At 40.7% G+C, this 26776-nt stretch overlaps 2 pseudogenes; both read left to right on the forward strand.

Moving 5' to 3' along the window:
• Positions 1-21603, forward strand: LOC146720375 (uncharacterized; annotated as a pseudogene).
• LOC146720376 (uncharacterized) lies at positions 15344-17485 on the forward strand (annotated as a pseudogene).
• Positions 21604-26776: the final 5173 nt, after the last annotated feature.

Here is a 26776-nt window from a genome sequence, read left to right on the forward strand (position 1 = left end):
ATGATACGTGCAAGGTTGCGCGTTCTTGGTCGATTCCTATTAGCATTGAAGAAAATAAATACAACTATTAAAGATTTCAAGTCACTCTATCATCCAAAAGTATACGATGATTGCATTTCTGCAATTAATATTGTAGCAGGTTACAATAATGAAGAAAATATTTACAAAACTCCAGCGGTAGCGGCTAATTTATCAACATTGCTTAAACATGTGGGAAATCTACTTATTACAGAATACATAAAGGCAAATGATTCAGAGAAAAAGAAATTAGTAAAAGATTTTCTAAAATTATTAGTTGTAGACATTGGAACAACAGTCAACAAAACTGTCATTGAAACACAATCAGCTTACAAAAGACGCAAAAAAGTGAACCTACCGTTAATGCAAGATATTCAAACATTGTATCAACATTTGGAAAAAGTAAGAAAAGAGGCCTATGAGGCATTAGAAAAATCTTTTTCTTACAAAAATTGGATCTCTTTAACAGAGGTAACGTTAACATCATTTCACGTATTCAATAGACGACGAGCGGGAGAAATAGAGCGAATACTTATCGAAGATTTTAAAAATCACGAAAGTATAAATAAAAACATGTATTGCGATATATATGCATTATTATCAGAGAAGAACCGAAGAATAGCAGAAAATTATAGTCGATTTTGCATTAGAGGGAAATTAGGGCGTACCGTACCTGTGTTATTAACGAATGAGCTACTTAAATGTGTTAATCTGATTTTACAATTTCGTAAAGAAGCTGAAGTAACGCAGAAAAATCCATACGTCTTTGGATTACCTGGTTATAACAAAAATAGATATAGATATCTTAGAGCCTGCATATTAATGCGCAAATTTGCGCAAGAATGCAATGCAATTGAATCATCAAGTTTACGCGGTACGATTTTAAGGAAACACGTGGCAACTCATTGCATACAATTGAATCTTAATGATATCGATGTTTCCGATTTGTCTACATTCATGGGACATGCAGAAAAAATACATCGAGAACACTATAGACAACCGCTTGAAAGCAGGGATATTCTTAAAATATCACAATATTTAGAGGCGGTCCAAGGTAATATACAAGATTTGAAAGAATCTTCATCAGACAGCGAACTCGAAGATGAAAATAATAATCTAGATGATGAAAATAATAACGACGCAATGATGATGACGCACATAAATGAAGAAAATTTATCTTTAAGTAAATATATAGAAATTTAAACTAATTTTCTATTTTTACTTAATAAGAAATACTAGGTGAAAAATTAAAGATATTACATTTTTTTTGACATTGAAATATAAAAATATTTATTCGATAGACTAGCACACAAACATGATTTAATAACGTCTTCTTAGGCAGCAAAAAAGTCCGAAAAACAAAAACATTCAAAAGACGTTCTAGTAATCTATGAATGTAAACATCTTTTAGCAGTGTTTATGATATATTTTGAATTTTTTATTGCTTGCGATAATACATTTTTAATACATTATTAATATACATTATCTTAAATTAGCTCTTTCTTTTTTATTAAATTAGTACAGAAATTTTTATTGAATTAGTGATTATATATATATGAAATTCGATTGTAACAAGTTCAATTTTTCACCTTGCGTATGTTTATTTGAAACGTATTTATTTTTAATGCTGAAAATTTGTTTATTTCAGATATATCTTCACATAATACATCCAATAATATAATAAATGAGAAACCAAAAAATAAACGGAAAAGATCCAGTAAGTATTTCGCATTGATTTATTAAAATTCATATTTTCATTGTGTAAGTTATACAACAAGAATATTAGATCAATATTTGATGATTTTATAAGTATTTCTTGAAAACACTGTCTCTTTAGTTTAATATTTTTTTAAATTTTTCAAAGATTCTCTCTCTTGAATGTTATAAAATATTTAATAAAGTTATTCATAATGGTGTTTGTTACATATATTAATTGCTACATATTACAAAGTACATATTACTAAATAATTGCAATGTTTAATCAATATCATTTTTCTTAATTTCTTTGATAAGCAATAGTTAAAATTCAGAATTATTTTATGTAAAAATAATCGCAGTAGGTATACTAGGGGAGTTCTAACCCGGGGGCAATGAGGGGGGGTGAGGGGCGGGGGGGAATCGGGGGCGAGGCGGGTGACGTCACGCGGGGGAGGGGGTCTTATCAGTAGATAAGCTTATCTTTTGTTTATAAACATATCAGATAACCTGATAAGGGGATCATGTTACCTGATAAGGGGATCATGTTACCTGATATGTTTATAAACAAGATAAGATAAGGGGATCATGTTACCTGATATGTTCATAAACAAGATAAGATAAGATAAGCGGCGTCTTTGTAAGGTATCAAAGATAAGATAAACGGCGTCTTTGAGCGATATCTAAGTTTTCATAAACAAGATAAGATAAAAATTCTACGAATGGCTGCCGCCGTTTCAGGCTTGGATCGAGCGCCGACAATTGGATATCTAAATTTTCTCCGAAGATAAGATAAGATAATTCTGCGAATTATTAAGAACAAAAGGTTTGCCGACAATCAAGCGGGTTGATTCGTACAGGTTGCGACATGTTAATCCGATCCAACGTGTCGATCCGACGGGGTGAAATGAAATAGCGGCCTTATCTATGTATTTCTAAGAATTATCAGCGATATCTAAATTTTCTCCGAAGATAAGATAAGATAATTCTGGGAATTATTAAGAACAAAAGGTTTGCCGACAATCAAGCGGGTTGATCCGTACAGGTTGCGACATGTTAATCCGATCCGACGTGTCGATCCGACGGGGTAAAATGAAATGGCGGCCTTATCTATGTATTTCTAAGAATTATCAGCGATATCTAAATTTTCTCTGAAAATCCAAGATAAGATATCGCACAAATATTTCTCGCGAATTAACAATTGCATCATCATCCCACGAACAAAAGGATGATCGGGATATATAATGAGGACCGATGCAGCTGCCGGGCCATAGTACCACTGGCGAGCGCACGCTTCATTCAGAATGTTTGTAATACTATCAAGTGCTTCCGACATTCTCAGTTTAAGTGCCGAACAGTTACAATATATTCCTAAGAGTGTTTTACTGCAAAAGTGTGGACAATTTGTAGAGCATTTGTGGGAAAAACTGCCGGAGCACATTAAGGTGGATCCTGAGGTTCAAACCTATCGACGCTGTCGTGAACATTACAATCAACCGTGGCAGGAAACGCACATTGACGGTCCAACACCCATGATCAGGGATTGCAGCGAATGTCAGCGAAAATAGGCTGAGGTTAAAAGTGTGAAAAAGTGATAGACATCGAAAAAATGGAGAGCACACCGCAAAATCATGCAGAGTGTCTTGAGAAGGGGTGTTATAAGACTGCCGAGAGATGGTATAGACATCTCGAGGTATGCTGTCACAATGAAAAAAAAGATAACCCGTTTTGTAATAAACGTGAAGCGGCGACTTCAATTGTACAATATGTACGAAATCGCGAACTTGGTGTGCGAAAAACCGCATACAAGAGATGTTGCCTATTTCCTGGAAACGTATGAAGACATTGTAAGAGTGGCTGGTGATTTATCTAAATGCACCAGAACGTCTAAGCGACACAAGCGAGTCGCATGTTATCAACGTCGATACAAAAATTGTGTCGATTATTTCACTGTGGACAACTATGATTTTGGCTACATGGACATGCCTTCACCATCGGTGTCATGCAAAACACAATCATCCGAAAATGATTCTGACCAAGAAATGGAGGAGGAGTCAGATAGGAGAGAACCGTCATCATCATCATCATCATCATCATCATCATCATTGCCAGATTTTTTGTCGGCAGCCTATTTATCTATTCTATGATAAAATAGGTATACAACATATGTGATATTAACGTGTTCTGAGAGAGAGAGTAGATATGTCTTCGCGGAAGGTGTAAACATGTCGATAGACAACTACTGAGTAGCCGCTATTTTTGTTTCGTCGGAGATCATCTTTCGGAGATAATTGCATCATTGCATGAACAAAGGGATGACCGGGATATATAATGAGGACCGATGTCACTGCCGGGTCATAGTACGGTGACATTTCGGCGTAATAAGTGACTCGAGAATAAATTGTTTTTGTGATAAAAAATGGAGAAAGACAAAGAAGTAGTGATCTCCGACGATGAAGAGATGGAGGTGGTCGTCGTCCCTGATGACGAGATGGAGATCATAATAATTCGAAAAATTATATCAAATTACGGTTTATCGATTCGTACAAGTTTCTCAGCGCTAGTCTCGACAAATTAGCGTCATTTTTGGATAAAGAAAAACTAAAAATTTTACATTCGGAATATCAAAATTTAACTAGTGAAAAATTCAATTTATTGACACGGAAGGGCGTCTTTCCGTACGAATACATAGACTGCGTGGACAGATTACAAGACACATGTTTACCGCCGCGCGACTCATTTTACAGTTCCTTAACCGGCGACACAGTATCCGAGAGTGATTACGCGCACGCCGAGACCGTCTGGAGCCGATTCTCCCTTCGAACGCTAGGCGAATATAGCGATTTATATTTAATAATTGATGTCTTGTTATTGGCCGATATATTTGAGAATTTTCGCGATAGTTGTATAAAAAGTTACGGACTCGATCCCGCGTATTATTATACTCTCCCCGGATATACATGGGACGCCATGTTAAAACATACGAATATAAAATTTGAATTATTAACAGACATTGACATGGTTATGTTTGTCGAACGGGATATACGCGGCGGCCTTAGTCAATGTTCAGGCCGATACGCACAGGCTAATAACAAGTACATGCAATCGTACGACCCATCGAAACTCTCATTGTACCTCATGTATTTCGATGTAAATAATTTGTACGGATGGGCAATGTGTCAACCATTGCCGTATGCCGATTTTCGGTGGGTCGACGATATATCGAATTTTGACGTATCATCGTTCGATTCGCCTATAGGCTATGTTCTCAAAGTAGATTTAGAGTATCCGCGGCATCTTCATGACGCGCACATTGACCTACCGTTTTGCCCGACGCGCGATAAGCCGCCCGGCAAGGGAGTATAAACTCCTCGCAACGCTTTGCGATAAGAAGCGCTATGTGATACACTATCGTAATCTACAGCAGTGCACGCGCCACGGGCTACGCATAACAAAAATATACCACATACTACAATTCACGCAGTCAGCGTGGCTGCAAAAATACATCCAACTCAACACGCAGTTTAGAACACATGCGAAAAACGATTTTGAAAAAAATTTATATAAATTGATGAATAATGCGGTATTTGGCAAGACGATGGAAAATGTGCGCAATCATGTTGATGTAAAATTATTAACAAAATGGGACGGACGGTACGGTGCGGAGGCAAAGATCGCGAAACCAAATTTTCATAGTACTAGCATATTTTCGGAAAAATTAGTTGCAATTGAATTACGCAAACTCGAAGTTAAAATCTACAAACCAATCTACGTCGGCATGTGCATACTCGACATATCAAAAGTATGTCTTTATGAATTTCATCACGAATACATGTCACCGCTCTATCGTGACAATTGTAGAGTAATGTACACCGACACGGACAGTTTAATATATCAAATTAAATGTCAAGATGTCTATGAAAATTTGAAACGCGATATCGCTCGATTCGATACCAGCGACTACGCCGCGAATAATGCGTACGGTATACCACTCGCAAATAAAAAAGTGCCGGGTCTGATGAAAGATGAGAATAACGGCGCGATAATGACCGAATTTGTCGGGCTTAGAGCAAAAATGTATGCTTTGCGGGTAAACGGTAAAAAAGATACTAAAAAGGCAAAAGGTGTCAAAAATAACGTCGTAGCGCGTAGTATAACAACGACGATTATACGCGTTTCCTTAATGATGAAATAGAAATGACGCGTCAGCAGTCATGCATAAGATCGAAATTACATAAAGTGTATACCATCAGCGAGACAAAAATTGCTCTACACTAAGTCCCTACGACGACAAACGGTATGTCGTACCTGAGTCGACCGACACCTTGCCGTGGGGACATTATAGAATACCGTTGTAAATTATATTTATTATATTTATTATATTTATATTGTAAGGATGTATTAATGAGAAGTATATATATTTTATATATTTTTTGTTATATATTTTATATATATATGGTATACAATATATAGTATGTTATACAATGATTGAATAAAATACATTAAATAACATTGTTTTTATGTATCCAAGAGTTGTGCGAACTGTCGAATCCCAGCCATTTCACGTAAACCTCGTCACCCCTCCTGCGCAGTATTTTCTCCACGAGGTACACATCCGGACAATTTGCGCGATGCAGCTTGTGCTCGTAAAACGCTTCAGCGATAGATGTCTTGCGATAATCCTCGAGTAGATATGTTACGGGATTAGTATGCTGCACTTTAACAATCTTAAACACCTCGGTTGTCCAATTTGGCGTGTAACCTTTCTCGAAAAGTTGTTTGTACTTGCTGACGCGTACCTGATCACCTACTTTGAACTTTGCCGGGCCCGCGATTTTTACACGATTGTACACGGTAGCCAAGAGTCTTTCGGCGATCGCGGGGGTAACGTCGACGGGTCGCATACCAATCGTTCGATGCTTGCGTCCGTTGTAATCTGATACGAGGCGTGGCAGTATGTCGAACCACTTGTAAGTGCCATTCAGCGTAAACATCTTCCACATGTCGTTCTTTAGCGTGCGATTGAATCGCTCGACGACCGACGCCTTCAATACCGAATATGTCAAATAGTGATTAATGTCATGTTTTCGCATAAGTCGTTGCACATCGGCGTTGTAAAATTCCTTCCCGTTATCGGTTTGCATGTTTTTCGGACATCTCTTGCTGTCTCGAATTATCTCAGCGATTGCGTCAGCTGTCTCGCTTCCTCCTTTACTCTTGAGTGGTACAGCCCACGCATACTTGCTCAACACATCGATGACAGTGAGTATGTAGTGGTAACCTCTGTTGAAACCTCTGTTGAAACGGGAGTACGGACGCATCTCGACAATGTCGGCTTGCCACAGATCATCGTATCCTCGCACTATGACATGTCTTCGAGGGAAATTTTTTCTCGCTGACGTGTGCAACTCGTTTACCAACTGCCTTCTCTCCAAACTATGTTGCTCGTTGTTATTTTCACTATTCATTCTCGTTCTTTCACGTTCGTTCACGTTGTTTCGGGGTTCTTTCTCGTTGTTTCGGGGTTCGTTCACGTTGTTTCGGGGTTCTTTCACGTTGTTTCGGGGTTCTTTCACGTTGTTTCGGGGTTCGTTCACGTTGTTTCGGGGTTCGTTCACGTTGTTTCGGGGTTCTTTCACGTTGTTTCGGGGTTCTTTCACGTTGTTTCGGGGTTCGTTCACGTTGTTTCGAGGTTGTTTCGGGGTTCGTTCACGTTGTTTCGGGGTTCTTTCACGTTGTTTCGGGGTTCGTTCACGTTGTTTCGGGGTTCTTTCACGTTGTTTCGGGGTTCTTTCGGGGTTCGTTCACGTTCGTGCCATGTTGTTTCGGGGTTCTTTCGGGTTAGGTAGTCGTTATAGCGTTGTTCACTCCCGTCCTTGACCCATTCGAAAATCGTCTTTGACTCGTTTGCAGCCTTTTTCACAGTCGTTTCTGATCCGTTCGCAGCCGCTTTTGAATCGATCGTAACCGTCCCTGACCTGTTCGCAACCCTTACTGAGTTGGTGATAGCCTTGTATGTAACCTTTAAGGACTTGTTCGTAGCCTCGTTCGCAACCCTGTTTGACATGATCGTAACCTCGATCGTAGCGGTCGCGTTCACCACCGTTTCCAGGTCGTTCACAGCTGCTGCTTCCGGGTCGGTCACTGATACCACTCATTGTTGTTTGGTAGCACGTCGATCGTAACCACTCGAGAATCCCTTCTAGACGTTTCACAACTGTTTGATAGACGTTTCTGAGCCAACCGCTCATTAGATGTCTGTGTCTGAGGTAGTGTTTGGTGCACGCAAAAGTTCTTTTATCGCAGTCTCCAACGCTCGTACATCCTTCTCTAACGCAGTCAGCTTCTCATCTAACTCTTTCTGTTGGACCATCAATGTTTTAAAGCACTCTTCCAGGTACAATTTGTTGACGGCATCGGTATCCGCCTCAGGTTGCGCTACACGGCGAATCTTGTGCGATCTCGCGTCATAATCTGTAGCGACGCGACATAGAGCGTTTTTACGCACACATCTTCTCATCAATGTGTGCCAATGATCGCCGGTTGTATCAATTCTCCTCTCGAATAATCCAAATTTATTGATAGACATTTTTTGCAATGCTTTGTAGAGTGTCACGCGATGGACTGAATAGATTGTCGGAACCCTTGTTTAATTTATAATAATGCCCGCTTCCCGCAGTTCCTCGATGATCGACAGGATCTCGTTGTCGTGCGCGTTGTTGCCGGCTTGGTGCGAAGCGTCGAGCAATCGTAGGCGATCCACTAGCTCGTTGGGGTTGTCCCAGTGCACGTAATCAATCTTATTGTCGGTTAGCGTCATAGCGCGAGGCATTCCAGTGCCAGATTTTGGGCTCTCCACCCGTGTCAACAGTGCGATTCTATATTTGTACTTGTCCCCCTTGCTACTCTTCACACGACCTTGCGCACTAAAATTGCGTTTATGCACGTTTGTCGTCAATAATATGTGTTTGTATTTTTGCAAATCGTCATCCCGGTAATTAGGTCTTTTCTTGAAGATCAACTCGTACAATCCGGGCGTTCCAATGTACCGCGTGTCGCCTATGATTATATTATCATCTTTGTCAATCGCGAATCGCTTGCTGCCGAGCTGCATTTCATTCTCGCCGAAGTAGACTCCATATACATTATCAATTTCTTTCTTCTCATCAGCACCGAAGAGAGCGTCCATGTACTCTTGTTCTAATGGTCCCCAATCCTTTCGCATCATTTGTTGACCTTCCGACGATCTTAACCAGTGTCGAAGGGATATTTCGGGCGGGTTACGCGTGGTTTCGAAAACATTTTCGTCTACGAGTGTTTTAGGCATCACAAGTTGTGCGCTTATCGGTGTAGATGTTGTCGGCAATGAAGCGTCCAATGGCTTCGAAATATCATATTTTCTCTTTTTCAATGTCTTATCCTCCTCTTTATATCGCTTGATAATTTTATGTTTTCTCTTTTTCGGTGTCTCCCCCTCATACCGTGTCTCGATCTTCACACCGTCATCGTCGTCGTCGTCGTCGTCGGTGTTAGGCTCGTTTTTCACCGAAATCGTCGCGTTGTCGACAATCTTTTGTAGCGGCTCGATAATAAGTTTAAAGTGAGTCTTGACGGCGATATCATCATCGATCTTTCCGGTCTTCAGAGCGCGGTGTTTCTTGCGGATCGAATTCGGCCGTCTTCGCAATCTCCTTGGCAACCTTTTCACGCTGGCGAATATTATCAGCCATCCTAAACTCTAGAGAGTGCTGTCGACGACTAATGGCTCTGCGGTATTGCGAACTCGTTAAATCCTTTTCTGTATCGCCCGTTCGTAAGCGAGCTGTCCTTGTCTATCACTAGAAATCCATACTTTTGTTGCCAACATGTACGACATAACTCACTGAAATCCTCATACGACATGTCGGTATTCACGTGATCGTTGTACACGTGCTTCAAATTGGTGGCGTCCTGTTTAAATAGGATTAGCAGGTTCGCGTTGTCGCGTATAAGATGTTTCGGTATTCTCGCGTATGTCTGACAGAGATAGAAGCAGTCGATGTTCGAGTGGCGCCCCATTGAGAAGTACTCTCTTATTGTATCTTGCTTGTCGCATGCCACGTCATCAAAGACAAAAATTGAATTTAGATATGCCTTGCTTGGTGGAATGACGTCACTGTTATTGGAGAATGTAAAGTAGCCGATTTCGTCAATCGGTGTCAATAAATCTTCCAAATAGCGATATTTCGGCTGTTGCAGCGATTTCGAGTATACGTACACGTTCTCGAAACGCACACCGTGCGGACTTTCCAGCAGGCTTATCAACACGTTGGTTTTACAGCAGTTTGAGGGGCCGCAAACGATCGCGCGTGTACGAGGTGTGTTCAAAAAGTATCGCAAATTTTGTGTTTTTTCAAAAATTATTTATTTATTCATGAATATCTATTTTGTCCCCTTCAAAGTAATCCCCACCAGATATTATACACTTGTGCCAACGTTTTTTCCAATCTTCGTAAGCACTTCAAAAAATCATTTTTTGTGATCTTGTTCAGCTCCTCCTTCGATGCCGTCTTTATCTCCTCAATCGTAGCGTAGCGTCGTCCTTTCATGGGCCTCTTCAGTTTCGGGAACAAGAAAAAGTCACAGGGGGCCAGATCTGGGGAATACGGTGGCTGCGGCATTATTAGTGTGTTGTTTTTGGCCAAAAATTCGATGCTGTTTTTGGTCGAAATTGAGCAATTTGGTACGAATTTCGCGGCGACCCGTGCCATGCCCAAATCATTGGTGAAAATCGAATGGCACGAGCCAATCGATATGTTTAGGTCCTCAGCAACTTTAACGGTGATTCGACGATTGACCAATACTATTTTCTTCACTTCATCAATGTTTTCGTCTGTTGTTGACGTGCTCGGGCGTCCGGCACGCTCTTCATCGTTCACATCTTCTCGGCCCTCGGAAAACATTTTGTACCACCGATAAACGTTGCTTCGGTCCAAGGTAGCTTCACGATATGCCACAGTCAACATTCGGAATGCGTCCGCGCACTTAATTTTGTTTTTCACACAAAATTTGATACAGATTCTTTGATCCATTTTTTGGAATAGGCAAAAATCGAAAACGAGCCAAAACACGTGCAAGCAAAGCAGCTGTCAAAAATTAACTGAACATTCAAAATGGCCGTACTTGGCGGCATAAATGAGAAACATGAGTACCAACATAACACCACAAAAAAATCGAAAATCAAATATACGTAACCCGCAGAAATTCAAAATTCGCGATACTTTTTGAACACACCTCGTAGTTGTCTGTAGCATCGTACCGTGTTTGCGCACACCTTCGTTCACGCTGCAGCGTACTCTGTCGTCGTAATTCATCACTCGTATCGTCAGAGGTTGTCGCACGAATTTCATTTTCTTACTCCCGATTTGAATTCTAACGTCCGCCTATTTATAGCTGCGCGGACTCGCGCTTTGCTCAGTAATGTCTAAAGAATGCAACGGATGTCAACGAAAATAGGCACAGGTGTATTAAATCGTGCGATAAACGCACTTCCGGTCGAGCTTCATATTCCCGGTTATCAATTTTGCGGCCCGGAAACTCGTTTGGAAAAGCGATTGGCTAGAGGTGATCAAGGTGTCAACCCATTGGACGCGGCGTGCCGTGAACACGATATAGCGTACTCTCGGAGCAGCGAACTCACCGAGAGACACGCGGCGGATAAGGTACTCGCCGAGAAAGCGAAAACTCGCATCGTCGCGAAAGACTCGAGTCTCGGTGAGAGAGCCGCGGCCGCAGTTGTCTGGACAGTGATGAAGGCCAAGACGAAGCTCGGCATGGGCTTGAAAACGAAAAAGAGGAAGGACAAAGAGGAGGGTACTTTCGGCAGCGAAACGAGGCGGATTTTTACCGATTTTACCAATGCTGGGTGCGCTCGGATCCCTGGTCGGCGGAGCGGCTGGCGTAGCAAAAGCGGTGAACGACAATAAAGCCGCGCAACGTCAGTTGCAAGAGATACTACGCCACAATCGCGCCATGGAAGGCCGCGGACTGTATCTCGCCCCTTACAAATATGGACGAGGAGCGAGGAAAAAAAAACGTCAAAAAAACGTTAAAAATGCCGCAAGGTGTAACTACAAATGTGCAATTGCTACAACTTGCAAAACGTATGCACATTTCATATTTTAAAGGTGTATTTATGCGCAATAATTTACCGATAAATGGCGCGCGAGAAAAATGAGAGCGGTATCGTCAATCTGGACAGCACAGACGGTTCTGGCACTCATTGGGTGGCGTATGCAAAAAGGGGAAATCGCGCAATCTATTTCGACAGTTTTGGCAATCTTCGACCACCCGAGGAATTGGTGCGATATTTAAAACGTGCCGAAATTGGAATACAATTACACCTCTTATCAACGTATGATCAGAGTATCTGTGGACAATTGTGCTTGCAGTTTCTCCGAGATTTCTCGCCGCGAATTTAAAGACTGACATTGCGTTATTTAACTCAGTTTTGTCAACATGTCGCTAACACTAACATTGACTGGGAAGAGTAGCGTCCTCGCGGCGACCTACTTTCCGCCCATAGATTTGAGCGAGCGCGGACTACGAGCTCGGTCTGACGGATTTTGAAACTTATCACACTATATCGAATGTGAATTCCTCGAATAATAAATTTTTACTACGGAAACAGACGATGCGGAAATTACGATTCCCGAGGGATCGTACGAGCTGCAAGCGATACATGAATTTTTGAAACGCGCACTTTCCCGAAAACATAATGCTGTTAGTGATAAAGGTGTCGACGATGAAGATTACCCAATTCGTGCTCCGCGCTAATTACAATACGATGAGAAGCGAGATCAAGTGTGCCTACAGAGTAAACTTTAGCATGCCCAACAACATTGGATTGCTGCTGGGATTCTCGAATCGTTATACTGCAACCGCGAAAATGGCACAAATCGAACATGGCGATTAATATTATCAACGTGAACATTATCCGCATAGAGTGTAACGTGACCGCGGGTGCATACAGCAACAATAAACTCGTTCACACGATACATGAATTTTCACCGAGGGTACCACCCAGGATATAAGATATCGGAAATGCCGGCGCAGATCATTTACCTGCCGGTCTTCGTACGAAGCATTACTGATTTAGTGTTACGCGTTACTGATCAGGAGGGACGATTGCTCGATTTTCGAGGTGAAGAGATACAGTTAGATTGCACGTACGACGGCGGGCCACCCTGTGCGACGGGATGCTCGTGTTGAATAAAGACACAAAGAACACAATCAGGCCAGCAGCAACATCATTCGCTAATATCAAATCAACTACGAAGAAGAGACCTCACCTCGTCAAACGTTGCGTTTTTACTATCTTTGGGATTTGCGGTGCGCGCCATCTGAACAATGACTGAGATTCTCAACATCGAGGAAGAGCCAGTCTTTGACGATCGCATCGTCAAGATTAAGACTCACACATACAACCCGTTTGCCAACACAACATTTGGATACAGCAACGAGATAAGAATACTCATACAACAACAGGATTTATATACGTTTGCCGTATGAGAGTTTCCTCTACATCGAGGGTGAACTGCGGATAACTCATCCAGTTGAGGGATCCAATGTGATGCCTGGGAAATAACTGCGTCGCATTCATGTTTGACGAAATTCGCTATGAGCTCGATGGTGTGGAGATTGATCGCAACAGGAATGTGGGAATAACAAGTCTGCTAAAAAAACTATGTAACAATGTCATCCGATAGAAGCGTGATTATGCGAAATGCAGGCTGGGATAGCCCGACTACTGTGAATGGATACTTTAATTTTTGCGTACCGCTGCAAATGTTGCTGGGATTTTGCGAGGATTACAAACGCGTGGTTATTAATGCGCGTCATGAGTTGATCCTAATACGAGCGCGCAACGACAATAATTGTCTGTATGGAAATTCTGCACTGGAGCCTGCGATCAACATATTCAAGATACAATGGCAAATGCCACACGTGTTGTTGAGCGAGATTAAGAAGCTGTCGATGCTGCGCGCTCTGGAAAGCGGACGTTACCTCAGCATGGGTTTCCGCTCGTGAGATCTATACGAATTTCCGCTATTGCAGCGTACGACCAAGCATTCGTGGGCCATTAAGACCGCGACTCAACTGGAGAAGCCGCGATATGTAATTTTTGCCCTGCAGACAGGGCGGAAAAACGTCCATGTCCGAGGATACGAGTCGATTCGACAACTGTAAATTAACCAACGTGAAACTCTATCTGAACTCGGAATGTTATCCGTACGACGATATGAATCTGGATTTCGATAGAAACAGATGGTCGATTCTGTATGACATGTATGCGCGTTTTCTGCAAAAATTATTACGGATACGAGTATCTCGAGCCGAGCCTCACCATCACACGGTTTTTACAAAACGGTCCGTTTGTGATTATCGATTGTTCTCGACAAAACGAATCGGTCAAAAGCGCAACGGTGGATGTGAGATTGGAATTTTAGTGTAAGGAAAATATACCTAATAATACCACAGCATATTGTCTCATCATGCACGATCGCATGATCCAGTACAACCCGTTGACCAACGTTGTGCGCAAAATCACCTAAATTGTTTACACAACTACGCGCGTGAGAGAGGGGAGGAGGAGGATACATAATCATGATGATGATGCGAGATGTCTGATGTTAGTGAAGTAATACCTCTCGACTGACTCACATCGAAGAGATCATGTCCGCACCAACGTTCGTCGACCTGCAAGGATTTATCCTAAACAAGCGATTTATCGTGAAGGAAGCGGCCAATCCTGAGAAGAGGATATATCATGTCGCACTATTTCTTCGCATGCTCTGTGCCGTGGAGCGTGCTTATAAAGTCGGAAAGGGTACCAGGCCTCATGGATAACTCAGCATCATCACAGCTTGCAATGAGAGGATGGAAAATGTTCCATACTGCATGGCTCAGCGCTTGATCACGGCAGCTATCAATGGCATAAATGAACAAGACGAGGAGGAAGAAAAAGAAGAGTCCTCTCTCGTGTATGTAAAAGGACTCGAAAAGCGAGAGTGGCTTGCCGAAATAGTGGACGATGTGTGCAGCGGTTTCATGATTGAGACCTTGGATGCCATATATGAAGATGTGCCTGCATTAAATAAATTAGATCCCACATATACTCTACGATGTAATAAACATGTAAAAAATTGCGCGTTACAAAATGTATTTAAATTATTCAATTGGTGGTCGGCTAATCGCGACGATCATCCGTTTTTTGAATAAACATATTATTTACATACTATTCTCTTTGTTATTTTTCCTAACTAGATATTTCTAAGAATTCTTTTTACCCCCACTACTTTTAAAAATTTCTCACGCAATCGTATTTCTAAGAATTTCTTTTACCCCCACTTCTTATAATAATTTGTCTTTCCTTCCAGATATATTTCTAAGAATCCCCCTCTCCTAATATTTTAAATATTTCTCTTTGTTCTTTCTCTCCAGATATATTTCTAAGAATCCTCTTCTCCTAATATTTTAAAAATGACCGTTACTCGATTATTAGTACCTTATTATACAATCAGTCTTTCGTCGACCGTTCTAACTGACGGTTCACTTTTTAATACTTTCGGTTCAAAGAAACAGCAGCAGCATGAATTACTACATGCCGAGACATGAAGAAATGTGCGAGAAGAAATGCGACGAGTAAGTATAACTTTTTTGTATCTTTTATATATTTTATATTTTTAATTTTATTTTATCTTTTTTATCTCATTTTTACAGCGTTTCGCTGGAGCCTCGTGCGGTTCGCATACTTGGAAGACGATACGCATTGACGGCAACGGAATTCAAATTCCTCGAAATCGGCATCAGAATGGATCCGCCGAGTTACGTGGAGATCGCCATAGGAGATCATCGGGGAAAACAGCTATTACTATCTCTTGAAACGTGGAAAGGACTCTACGAGCAACGCCACGCTATTCACAATTACCTGAACAATGACTCCTCCTCCAACAACGATGTGTATAATTGCATAAGTGTCGGGCCGCTAACAGTGCGATTTCACAAGATAAACGGCACCAAGCTCATAAGTCTCGAATCAGCGGACAGTGCGCATGATGATGGTCGAATCGACGTTACATCGTATGTTCGAGCTCGATTCATGTATCGAAATAATGTTCGATCGTTTGACGAGGCTCGTCGCAACGGTTGATATCAAATATACTCAATTCTCCAATATTGCATCCACTGTAACGAATGCGAGAGAATTGTCGAATGCGATACGCGCTAGCAATGCCTTCAACATGCACCAACTTGTCGATTGCGAGCTGGTGGCTTTAGTTTTAATATGTAATAAAACTATATATAATTATGTATTAAATATAAGATGAATAAATACTTATATGTATATATCATGGTGTACTTTATTTGCGCGCCACCCGTTACATACTTTGTGAGATATAATTATTGTGTCAAGGACATTGCATTCAGCGAGAAAAAAATCGATATTTTTATCTTACGAGATAAGACCATCCATGCTGCGGCAGAATCGATAATTTTATCTTACGAGGCGCACGCGACATTAAGAGACAGAAGACGCAGTGCGCGAGAGTAAGAGAGGCGCACGCGACATTAAGAGACAGAGAGAAAGAGATCCAAGCCTGGATTCAGCACGCATTCGAGAGAGAAGACACAGCGCGCGAGAGTAAGAGAGATGCGGCGGCGAGAGAGAGGTAGCGCGCGGCGGCGAGAGAGTCGGGCTGGCTCGGGCCTGCGGCGAGAGATGCGGCGGCGAGAGATGCGGCGGCGAGAGATGCTGCGAGAGAGAGTCGGCGGCTCAGGCCTGCGGCGAGAGATGCTGCGAGAGAGAGTCGGCGGCTCGGGCCTGCGGCGAGAGATGCTGCGAGAGAGAGTCGGCGGCTCGGGCCTGCGGCGAGAGATGCTGCGAGAGAGAGTTGGCGGCTCGGGCCTGCGGCGAGAGATGCGGCGGCGAGATTTTGCGGGAGAGAGTCGGCGGCTCGGGCGGCGAGGGATGTGAAGGAGAGGAGGAAAAAACATTTTTTTTATTTTAATAAAATACATATTTTATTCATTACTTTTTTATTCATATTTTTTTTTACATTAGTTTTTACATATTTTTTCTATAAGGAAAGAAGAAGGGAAACATTTTTTAAATTAATAAAATTTTATTATATTATTAATATTTTTTTTTATTCTTATTTAATATATTACCGCCGGCATTGGCATTACCCGAGGTGTACCGCGTGGAGGTTGCCGGTCGGATTTACACCTCATATGTATGTGTATGTGTGTGTGTGTATGCGTGTGTGTACTTGTACATGTGTTGCAGTAGAGATGAGGACCCCGCGGTTCGTCACTTCCGCGGTATTTAACGACTCCAAACCCTCTCTACTGTGTGTGTAAATAAAAAATAAAAAATAATATATGTAAAATAAAAAAATATAAAAATATAAAAATATAAAAATATAAAAATATAAAATATAAAATAATAAAAAATATAAAAATATAACAAATATAAAAAATATCAAATATAAAATATAAATAAATACGGGTGACGGCGAGTGAGCGGAGAGAGCCGGCGAGAGAGAGAGAGATGTGGCGGCTCGAGGTAGTGGCATCTACACATAGAAATATAATAATAATAATAATTTATATTTTATAGATTTTTTTTTTGGTATTTAATATACTTACAGCCCTGATGGGGGCAGTGAGAGAAGGGGTCCGCATCACCCATCGCTGTCATCAGACTCGACATCTGTGCATAGAAATATAATAAATTAATATTTTATATATATTTTTTGACATATATATATATATACTCACGTCCTTGACATGTGGGACAAGCGTTGGCCAGGTAGAACACGTATAGTCTTTCCCCGGCAATCCTCGCAACGCAGTTCGGGTACAGCTGTGTACCGCGATGTAGTGTGTCCCTCGATGGTTGTGATGCTCAGGAATCTGCCCCTGTTTCTCACGAAACAGCGAAAGCAGATCCTGATCATCTCCCATGGTGCGACGAATGCCATGACATACGACGCCACAGTGCATACCCTCGCTGTCTCGTCGAGGGATGCAGTGGCGCGTATGCCATACATGCGGGACCTGCACGACTCCCGGACAGCGTTGTCACTATCGTAACCCATCTTCATCTTCATCTTCATCTTCATCTTCATCGTCATCGTCATCGTCATCGTCATCGTCATCGTCATCGTCATCGTCATCGTCATCGCCGTCTTCATCAATGGGTACGATATCGACCTCCATCTCCTCAATGTTATCCAGGACGTTGTTCACCTCCCTGTCATACACAGGGTCGTACAGCGCACCATCACTGTCGCTGTCGTCGTCGGAGATGGTTATGATCTCCATCTCGTCATCAGGGACGACGACCACCTCCATCTCTTCATCGTCGGAGATCACTACTTCTTTGTCTTTCTCCATTTTTTATCACAAAAACAATTTATTCTCGAGTCACTTATTACGCCGAAATGTCACCCGTACTATGACCCGGCAGTGACATCGGTCCTCATTATATATCCCGGTCATCCCTTTGTTCATGCAATGATGCAATTATCTCCGAAGATGATCTCCGACGAAACAAAATAGCGGCTGCTCAGTAGTTGTCTATCGACATGTTACACCTTCCGCGAAGACATATCTACTCTCTCTCTCAGAACACAGTTAATATCACATATGTTGTAACACCTATTTTATCATAGAATAGATAAATAGGCTGCCGACAAGAAATCTGGCGATGATAATGATGATGATGATGATGATGATGATGACGGTTCTCTCCTATCTGACTCCTCCTCCATTTCTTGGTCAGAATCATTTTCGGATGATTGTGTTATTTGCATGACACCGATGTTGAAGGCATGTCCATGTAGCCAAAATCATAGTTGTCCACAGTGAAATAATCGACACAATTTTTGTATCGACGTTGATAACATGCGACTCGCTTGTGTCCGCTTAGACGTTCTGGGTGCATTTAGATAAATCACCAGCCACTCTTACATGTCTTCATGCGTTTCCAGGAAATAGGCAACATCTCTTGTATGCGGTTTTCGCACACCAAGTTCGCGATTTCGTACATATTGTACAATTGAAGTCGCCGCTTCAACGTTTATTACAAAACGGGTTATCTTTTTTTTCATTGTGACAGCATACCTCGAGATGTCTATACCATCTCTCGGCAGTCTTATAAACACCCCTTCTCATGACACTCTGCATGATTTGCGGTGTGCTCTCCATTTTTTTCGATGTCTATCACTTTTTCACACTTTAACCTCAGCCTATTTTTGCTGACATTCGCTGCAATCCCTGATCATGGGTGTTAGGACCGTCAATGTGCGTTTCCTGCCACGGTTGATTGTAATGTTCACGACAGCGTCGATAGGTTTTGAACCTCATGATCACCTTAATGTGCTCCGGCAGTTTTTCCCACAAATGCTCTACAATTGTCCACACTTTTGCAGTAAAAACACTCTTAGGAATATATTGTGAACTGTTCGGCACTTAACTGAGAATGTCGGAAGCACTTATAGTATTACAAACATTCTGAATGAAGCGTGCGCTCGCCAGTGGTACTATGGCCCGGCAGCTGCATCGGTCCTCATTATATATCCCGATCATCCTTTGTTCGTGGGATTGATGATGCATTGTTAATTCGCGAGAAATATTTGTGCGATATCTTAGCTTGGATTTTCAGAGAAAATTTAGATATCGCTGATAATTTTTTAGAAATACATGATAAGGCCCGCCATTTCATTTACCCCGTCGGATCGACACGTTGGATCGGATTAACATGTCGCAACCTGTACGGATCAACCCGCTTGATTGTCGCAAACCTTTGTTCTTAATAATTCGCAGAATTATCTTATCTTATCTTCGGAGAAAATTTAGGATATCCAATTGTCGGCGCTCGATCCAAGCCTGAAACGGCGGCAGCCATTCGTAAGAATTTTATCTTATCTTGTTTATGAAAACTTAGATATCGCTCAAAGACGCCGCTTATCTTATCTTTGATACCTTAACAAGACGCCGCTTATCTTATCTTATCTTGTTTATGAACATATCAGGTAACATGATCCCCTTATCTTATCTTGTTTATAAACATATCAGGTAACATGATCCCCTTATCAGGTTAACATGATCCACTTATCAGGTTATCTGATATGTTTATAACAAAAGATAAGCTTATCTACTGATAGACCGCCCTCCCCTCGTGACGTCACACCCCCTCGCCCCCGATTCCGCCGCACGCCCCTTACCCCCCCTCATTGCCCACGGGTTAGAACTCCCCTAGTATACCTACTAATCGCTACTAAAAGAAAAAAAATCATTTAGTTGAAAATAAATATTGTCATTTTAGTGTATATATAAATACGTTTTCTTGCTATTCTTTATGATGTTAGTAATTTTTAATAAAAAATGTAAAGCTAAAAAATATTGTTTATATTTCTTTTATGACTATATTTTTAATAAAATGTAAAGCTAAAATATATAAATATATAAAATTTTATTTTATATTTTAATATTTCGGTTAATTCACATCTAGTAATTCGGCATTTATCAATTTCAATATGTAATGCACTATTTTCATAATATATGGTAATAATATAAGTTTAGTCATCTGTTCTAGCATCTCCTTATGGCAAAACCAAAAGCAGCGTTGGACAGAAAAAGAAAAAGAAACAGTACTTCAAGCATTTTCCACACAGATGAAATATTATAACGCTACCGTCTTTACGAGAAATTCAAGAAAACTAAAAGAAGTATAGTTGTTTATTTAATCGGACATCGCCGCAAATAAAAACATGGATCCATAATAAACAGAAAGATCTACACAATATGAATAATGTCATTCTTGGTAATTGCAAACTGCTTTGAATTCTTGTTTATTTCATTAGATAATATTTTAAAAAATGTTTTCTTATCATTTAATTAATACTTCAAACATAATACTACTATCAAATTTATTTTATATTCTTTCAAGATGTCAGTTTTCGACAAAATTTACACCGATAATGAAGTTATTGAAAGTTGGCAACAATATAATTGTAGCTTTTAATTTTTTATGAATTTTTTGTTTTGTTTATTTTGAAATATTATTTGTTTTAGAAGCATAATAGCATGCTACATATAAAACGATAAAATATAAGTATAATACAATACAATAGTTTGAAAAAGAATTTAATTTGCAAATATATATGTATACATATGACCTCTTGTGTATCATAAGACTGCTATTCTATTGTATTTATTTATTTTTTCGTGATACACAACACAAGACGGTATTGTGGACATTTTGGTGACTAACTGTACTTTCTATTATATATACAATATTATTTATGTATTAACAATATTGTATATTATATATAATAATTATTATATCACAAATGATATATATACATATATATATAGATAATATGTTACATATAGTAGTTACATATTTATCTTACTTATAGCTTTTTATTATTACAGACATGCTCATTTAGCGAACAGATGAGATATTTATGTTCTTTTGGAGGACTTAGGTTAGTGCGGACTATTTCTAAAAGAAGATAGTCTCAGTACTCTTATGTTTTAGACCAATGGGTGCTGGAACTGTCCTTAGTCGAGGACAGAGTCCGCATTGGTCGACGTCCTTGATCGAACTTAGACCAATGGGTGCTGGGACTGTCCTTGATCGAGAACAGAGTCCGCATTAAGTCGACGTTCTTGATCGAACTTAGACCAGTGGGTGTTGGACTGTCCCTTATCGAGAACGAGTCCGCATTGGTCGACGTGCCGTGGATCGAACTTAGACCAAGTGGGTGCTGGGACTTGTCCTTAGGTCGAGGACAGAGAGAGTCCGCATTGGTTGACACCCTTGGAAGTCGAACTTAGACCAGTGGGTGCTGGGGACTGTCCTTAGTCGAGGACAGAGTCCGCAGTTGGTCGGATAACGACGTCCTTGATCGAACGTAAGACCAATGGGTGCGGGACGGTGGTCCCTTATTATCGAAGGACAGAGTCCGCAATTGGTCAGACGTGCTTGATTCGAACTTAGACGCAATGGGGTGCATGGGGACTGTCCTTAGTCGAGGACAGAGGTCCGCATTGGGTCGATACGTCCTTGATCGAAGCTTAAGACGCAATGGGTGCCTGGACTGGGGCAATTGGTGCTGGAGCTGGTCCTTGATCGAGGACAGAGTCCGCATTGGTCGTAGAACGTCCTTGATCGAACTTAGACCAGATGGGGTGCTGGGACTGTCCTTGGTCGAGGACAGAGTCCGCATTGGTTGACATCCTTGATCGAACTTAGACCATGGGTGCTGGGACTGTCCTTAGTCGAGGACAGAGTCCGCATTGGTCGACATCCTTGATCGAACTTAGACCAATGGGTGCTGGGACTGTCCTTAGTCGAGGACAGAGTCCGCATTGGTCGACGTCCTTGATCGAACTTAGACCAATGGGTGCTGGAACTGTCCTTAGTCGAGGACAGAGTCCGCATTGGTCAACGTTCTTGATTGAACTTAGACCAATGGGTGCTGGGACTGTCCTTATTGAGGACAGAGTCCGCATTGGTCGACGTCCTTGATCGAACTTAGACCAATGGGTGCTGGGACTGTCCTTGATCGAGGACAGAGTCCGCATTGGTCGACGTCCTTGATCGAACTTAGACCAGTGGGTGCTGGGACTGTCCTTGGTCGAGGACAGAGTCCGCATTGGTTGACATCCTTGATCGAACTTAGACCAGTGGGTGCTGGGACTGTCCTTAGTCGAGGACAGAGTCCGCATTGGTCGACATCCTTGATCGAACTTAGACCAATGGGTGCTGGGACTGTCCTTAGTCGAGGACAGAGTCCGCATTGGTCGACGTCCTTGATCGAACTTAGACCAATGGGTGCTGGAACTGTCCTTGATCGAGGACAGAGTCCGCATTGGTCGACGTCCTTGATCGAACTTAGACCAGTGGGTGCTGGGACTGTCCTTGGTCGAGGACAGAGTCCTCATTGGTTGACATCCTTGATCGAACTTAGACCAGTGGGTGCTGGGACTGTCCTTAGTCGAGGACAGAGTCCGCATTGGTCGACGTCCTTGATCGAACTTAGACCAATGGGTGCTGGGACTGTCCTTAGTCGAGGACAGAGTCCGCATTGGTCAACGTCCTTGATTGAACTTAGACCAGTGGGTGCTGAGATTGTCTTTGGTCAAGGACAGAGTCCGCATTGGTCGACATCCTTGATCGAACTTAGACCAGTGGGTGCTGAGACTGTCCTTGGTCGAGGACAGAGTCCGCATTAGTCGACGTCCTTGATCGAACTTAGACCAGTGGGTGCTGGGACTGTCCTTGGTCGAGAACAGAGTCCGCATTGGTCGACGTCCTTGATCAAACTTAGATCAGTAGGTGCTATCTCCTTTTAAGAATGGAGTCCGCACTAGCTTAAATCTTCCAGAGAATATCTTTTGGTGTCTCCAGATGAGCATGCTTGTAAAATAAAGAGATGATTAAACTATAAGTCTGGAAGATAAACGCGTTATAATAAAGTAAAAGATAGTTTAATTACTTAAATATTAATATTGTCATACAACTCTGAAATTCAAATCACTTGTCAATACTTAAAGTGTTTGATTGGTTCAGTAAATCGCTACTAACATTTTTCCTTTATTCCTTTAAGCGAATGGCATTTTCTTTTATCGAAATTTCGTGATTGGAAAATCTATTGAGATTGTACAAAAATTGACTAGTTGTATATATTATTTTTTTATAGAGAATTAGTTATGCAATGGATTTTACAAAAAAACAAATTCATGCTAATAATACATATATGTGCAATTAGCTTATGTTTAATTTTGTTTGCTTAAAATGTATGTTTTTAAGACTACACTAAGCGCTTTGATTTAACATCTTGGTTTTAGGGCTCCTGTATACTCGTCGCAGCCACGTCAGAGCCACGTGTTGACGTCAGAGGCGAGAAATTTCTTGCGGAAATTTTTAAATAAAAAGATTTCGATAAAACAACACTACAAATCTCTTTGTACACTTGTAAAATATACCGAAGACTAACCTTCTCTCTTGATAGTCAATCAGCAGCTGTAAAATAATTGAAACATCAGACTTTGTCATGCAGAATGATTGCACATGTGCAAAGACCAGATGGACTGGATCTGATATTACAGTCATTTTACAGCTGTTGATTGATTATAATGGGAAAAAGCTAGTTTTCGATATATTTTACAAGTGTGCCAAGACGTTTGTAGTGTTATTTTATTGAAATATTTTTTTATTTAAAAATGTTTCGCAAGAATTTTCATCGTGTTTTTCGCCTCTGCATGATGTCACGATTCCGACATAATCGGCGAGTATCCAGGAGTCTCAACTTTCAATTTATATAATATAATATATTAATATATGTGTAATTTTTTAAGTAATTATAATAATTTTAATAATTTTAATTTTTAAAGTAATTATAATTATTCAAATTAAATAGGTATTTAAGTAGATAGTTTTACAAAAAATGTACGCAAAGATTATATGTAGACGACACAGATGTATGCTAAGTTTTACTGCAATTTTTTACATCAGTTTTTCTGCGAATTGTATTTCGAGAATAGCGACCAGTATATTCGCAGTCTTAACATCTACTTTATTTATGTTCCATAATTTTTTTTCATAAATTGTATTTGTATTTCTTATAATCATATTTGCATTTGTATCAACATACGTATTTTTTCGAATTATGTATTGTGAATAACAGTTAATATTTACATTAAGTGTTTAGAATGTTCTTTAATGCATTTCAACATTCTTTGATTGCATAACAACAACTAACCATTTTGAGATGTAACTAATAAAAAAACTATATTCTAAAAAATTATCACAATGTTGTTTTATGTGTTGGTCTAATAAAACTCATTAACATCACACAAATGTACATATGTACATATTAGAACAGTAATTCTAATATTGTACATTTTTGTGTACATTATGTACACAAATGTATAATATTAGAATTACTATACTACAACTACTTTCTGTATTGTTTTTCTCTGTCGATCTTGTTTCAAAAAAATATATTTTAAATATTTTAATATCAGTTTCTATGTGTGACTATGACAATGCTTTACTGTTTTGTTTACTCTAATTAAAATAGGTTATTTTTTAGTTTTTCGTGTGTTTGCATTATAATTTCATAGATTTTCTATAATTTGATAGTAACTTTGTAGTGTTTTAAATTTTTTTATAAAGCGTTATTTTAACTTTATTATACATGTAACGGCGTGGCCGTTACTAACGCCTCGCGGGCCGATCACCCGCCCGCCACTTGAGGCTATGGCGCCTAAGGCGCTCCTAAACACAAAAACATAAGCAATACACGGGTCACCCTACCCAGGGGCGCCCCACTACAACCCCCAGAGGCGCCCCACTACAACCCCCAGAGGCGCCCCACTACGACGCCGGCGTTACCCCCACCACAGCCTCGATGTAGAGTGGGGGAACCGCCGGCAGGGTATATAAGCCGGCTCGACGGATGAGCCGGCACCAGTCCTGTTCCGGACCTCCTAGCCAGGCAACGGGCTTCTCGTTGTTACGCCGGGTTTCCCGGTTCTGGCCTCCTACCTTTAGTATCGGGCAACGGGTTTCTCGTTGTTACGCCGGGTTTCCCGGTTTCCGGTCTCTTCCTGCCTACACGCCGGGCAACGGGTTTCTCGTTGTTACGCCGGGTTTTCCCCGGGTTTTTCCGGTCTCTTCCTGCTACAACCCGCCGGGCAACGGGTTTCTCGTTGTTACGCCGGGTTTCCCGGTTTCCGGTCTCTTCCTGCTACACGCCGGGTGACGGGTTTCTCGTCATTACGCCGGGTTTCCCGGTTTCCGGTTCTTCCTGTACACGCCGGGCAACGGGTTTCTCGTTGTTACGCCGGGTTTCCCGGTTTCCGGTCTCTTACTGCTACACGCCGGGCAACGAGTTTCTCGTTGTTACGCCGGGTTTCCCGGTTTCGGTCTCTTCCTGCTATACACCGGGTGACGGGTTTCTCGTCATTACGCCGGGTTTCCCGGTTTCCGGTTTCTTTCTGCTATGGGCTATACGCCTCCGTACACCGTATCTCTAAGTTATACCGGGAAATTTTGTAAATCTTTTCCGGACACCGCTACAGGCTATACGCCTCCTTTTTTTGTTTATACCGAGTAGCCCAATAAGTTTCTCTATTTAGGGCTTTATGCCAACAAACATTTCGTTTATACCGAGTAGTCAATAAGTTTCTCTATTTAGGCTTTATGCCAACAATCTTTTTGTTTACTTGTTTCTTTTTGAATAAACCAAAGCTTGTTAAAAAGGAATAAGCGAGTCTGAATTCTCCCCTTCCTCCCGAATCCTGGAACCGGCGAGCGATCCGCGGCGTCGGGAAAGGTGAACCGTTACATACATAATAGTACACCAAAAATCAAATTTTATTCTAATGAGTACTATGTATGTAGCTTTTATTATATTACTATATATAAAATTATATATAAACGAATTATTAGTTTATATATGAAACCATTTACATATATAAACTCATAATTAGTTATAGATATTAACAATTACATAAACTAACAATATATATATAAAATTATAAATAAAAATATAGCTAAATTACATACGTATATATATATATATATATATTTTATCTAAAATTTGATTATTGCACTCGTATTATAAACATAGAAATTGAAATAACGTTTAAAAATACTTAACAAAATTAGAATGTAAAATTATAGAAAAACTATATAAATGATTATAAATTAATTATTAGTTTATATTTATAAAATCAGAAATTATCATGATTAAGTTATATACATATACATATATATCTCTGTTTCTCCATTTCGCTTTCTCTTCCCCCCCCCTCTCTCATTCCATCTCTCTTTCTCTCTTTCTCTTTTATGTACACGCCCGGATTGTGATAGATTTCATAATAAATTAAGCAGTGTTAATGATAAACAACATGGTAAAGTTTAAATTAATCTGTAGGCAAGTTGCAAATGACAAATATTTTTCGGTGCGGTATATGTCGCGGCGCTTAAGGCAGCGAG

Source organism: Nylanderia fulva, unplaced genomic scaffold, assembly GCF_048542155.1.
Source record: "Nylanderia fulva isolate GAGA-0341 unplaced genomic scaffold, ASM4854215v1 Scaffold70, whole genome shotgun sequence".
Lineage (NCBI taxonomy): Eukaryota > Metazoa > Arthropoda > Insecta > Hymenoptera > Formicidae > Nylanderia > Nylanderia fulva.